This window comes from Hippocampus comes, unplaced genomic scaffold, assembly GCF_001891065.2.
Source record: "Hippocampus comes isolate QL1 unplaced genomic scaffold, H_comes_QL1_v1.1 scaffold17, whole genome shotgun sequence".
Lineage (NCBI taxonomy): Eukaryota > Metazoa > Chordata > Actinopteri > Syngnathiformes > Syngnathidae > Hippocampus > Hippocampus comes.
Window position 1 is genome coordinate 3,319,132 of NW_017805002.1, and position 3,024 is coordinate 3,322,155.

At 42.6% G+C, this 3,024-nt stretch overlaps 1 protein-coding gene across 1 annotated transcript in view; it reads right to left on the minus strand.

Annotated features, from left to right (window-relative positions):
• Window positions 1-1,249, minus strand: part of slc16a1a (solute carrier family 16 member 1a) — a 10,290-nt gene extending 9,041 nt beyond the window's left edge. The window contains exon 1 of the mRNA XM_019855980.1: window positions 873-1,249. The gene's annotated coding sequence lies outside the window, so the exon portion shown is untranslated. The remainder of the gene's footprint in view (window positions 1-872) is intronic.
• Between the last annotated feature and the right edge of the window lie 1,775 nt (window positions 1,250-3,024).

The window sequence follows — 3,024 nt, forward strand, 5'->3', positions numbered from 1 at the left end:
TGGGGGGGTGCAGGGGTTTTATGTTCTGTGCTGGCGTTGAAGGGATGAAAAATTCAACGGCTGACTGGAGTTGATAAATGGACATGGTAAACAGGGACAAGGCTCCAGATAAAGCGGCAAAATCACTGAGATAATGAAAAGAAAAAGACATTTATGTAAAAGGATTGATTGCCAAGTTCTAAACTAAATTGGTGAAAATTAAAGTCAATAAATGGTCTGCGACAGGCAGAGACATTAATGCCCCTGAAACTTTAAAGGTCGAAAAAAAAGAGCAGGGGGTTGCTTTTGTGCCTCTTAAAAACAAATAGCGGCACAAGGCAACTGGTGGGGGGGCTCTGCAGAGACTCAGTGGGCGTGCGCATTATGCCAAAAGTATACACTACTTGCTACTTGCTCGCCAGACCATAACTTAATTGAAGTTTAATGTTGAGATAATAGCTGTTGGATTGGGGTAACATTAAAAGAAGCCTTGAAATAACATCTCGACTACAACAAATCCTCCATAGAGGCTGATATTTTCCGTTTCGCATTTATGATTAGCTTTGTACAGCCACTAACTTGGCAAGAATTCCCACTGAAAATCATTAGATGAGCATGTAGCTTTGCGATGCTTCGAGCAATCTCATTCATTCTCCCTGCAGCCCTGCTTTGGGCCTCTTGCGACTCGTGACTGCTTATCGAGTGGTTTTGTCTCATTGAAAATAGATGAGTATTAAATATTTGCATAGGGAAATTAGATCTTCACATAATACTTGTACGTCACCACGAGCTTGACAAAGCGACACGCGTTTCACCGATGCTGAATTCAGTAGGCTTTGTTGCATCAGGAATTTTGAAAGCGTGGCTAGTGTTAAAAGTGGGAAGCATCTTACCTCGGCTGGCAGGCGCTCTCAAAATAGGGCCAGATAAGCTCAGCGGGACACGTCACTGCAGATCATGGAGGAGACTCCTTGACTATGGAGCGAAAGGAATACAGCCTATGTGCTTCACAGACGCTCCGAAAGTGATCTGTCAGTTTACATCCAGTCTGACGGCAATAAACCTCGCTGGCATCAACTCTGCCTCAAACGTCATCCGTTTTTTGTTCCCTAGATAACTTCAAAGTTTGGAGTCCATTCAGTGCCCAGATGAAAGTTGGACAGTTTAGTGCAAGGGAGTTTGGTGGGTCACCTCTTATTAGTCCGGGGAGGCTTAGTGCCATGGCCTTACAATGCTTTCCCCACCCCTTCGTCATGTGCCGAGGCCACGCTCATTCACAGCCGAGCCCTGTGGCATGTTTGACCTACAAGGATATCCAATCATGTCTGCACTCTAAGAGATAAGATGCTTTCTGACACGCCGACTTCCTCCATTGGCTGATTTATCCGGTCCTGAATATTAGAAGTCGTTACCATCCAACAACAGATATTGTTGATCGGTGTCATTTTTAACACTTCATAGGTCAGCCCCCGGCCAGGCATTTCCTTCCTAGTGAGCGAGTTTCTATCAAAGCTTGGGAATGTGAAATCTTATCTTCATGAAGCATGTCTTTTCTTTGTTTGGAGGGTCAGTGTTGCCAAACCCGTTTTTAGTACTCTAAAATCACTTAAACACCTCGGAGCATGTTCAGTATAATAAAACCTTCATGCTTGGTAACTCTCACCAATAGGCACTTGTCCAACCAACAGACTTATCCATTTTTAAAGTATCAAAGAACGTCACTTTATCGGATATTTAAAAAGGAAACAAAAAAGTCATCATTTATGACAATTGTCTTCTATAAGTACAGTGTATGTACTTTTTCCTTCTGTTTATGTATAGTTATTTTTCTTTCTGAAACAATCTGCTCTGTGCTGGTTACCCTGTACTGCTCTAACACCTGCATTTCTCCTGTGCGAATCTTATCTTATTCTGTATACCTCTCAGAGAAGAAGAATTTCATGTACCGTATACATATTCATGCCACACGGCAGTTTGATCTTTAAATCAGAAAGTAATTGGTATTATATAAGACAAGCTGAGATCCTCCATCTCTGTCTCCCGATTCAATCCCTCGGAGGCAAGAACGACATGCTCTTGCATGGCGTCAATCGGTCCAGTACAAGTAACAAATCTGCTGTAACCTGCTCACTTCATCGCCCTAGTTGCTTTTAGTCATGCTAAGACTCTGGAAAGGATGGAATAAAGGCTTTCTCCATCTGCCTCATCACGTCTCAGGATGCCTACCTGTTGGAATGTTTTACCCCTGTGACTCTGAATTTCAGACATCTCATAACTTGATGGGATGTGTGTTTTACTGTTTGCATTAAGTCGTCTTGACATTGATTGACCATTCCACAATAGAGCTGCACTGAATAGACTCCAGCTTACCCGGGAGCCTGAACAGGGTAAGCCAAATAAAATGCATGGATGGATGAATTCCATACATTGTCCTGTAGTGCGGTGGTCCCCAACGTTTCATCTGCCATGGGCTGCAAATCAATATTTTCACTGACCTAGAAAAAGCATTTTAAAAATACAACTCAACATTTTGCTGAATAGAGCTGGAATTAGGGGGAACCTCGCGCTTGTTTCTCTTCGACAAGCCAGTCCCATCTTGGGGTGATGGGATGCGATGACACTTAAAGTGGGTTACTTATGTCCGGTCTACTCTGTCATTTTGTTTTGGTCACCGCCTTGATGTTGGAACTGGAAGCAAGATATTCAGTCAGGTTTTGGAGCAGTTTTGAAGGCTTCATTGCCTCATTTGTGAGTTTGCCACCAGAAATTTCGCACTGCGGGATTAAGGCAAGAAAATCACATTGAGTGATAAACCCAAATTTCAAGTTTGACTGCTGATATTGGCTTTTAAATGCAGCAGTTTTTTTTCTTGGAAGTTATCGGCTCTTTTTCCTCTCATTATCTCTCCTTTTCACCTTTCAGAAGATTTTTATCCACACATTTTTGCTCTTTTTGTGGGATACTTTTTTACTACCATATCGCGTGACCTAGAGAAGTTTTCCTTGTGAACAGGGGCACAGGCGGATGCATCTTCTTTTCAAAATA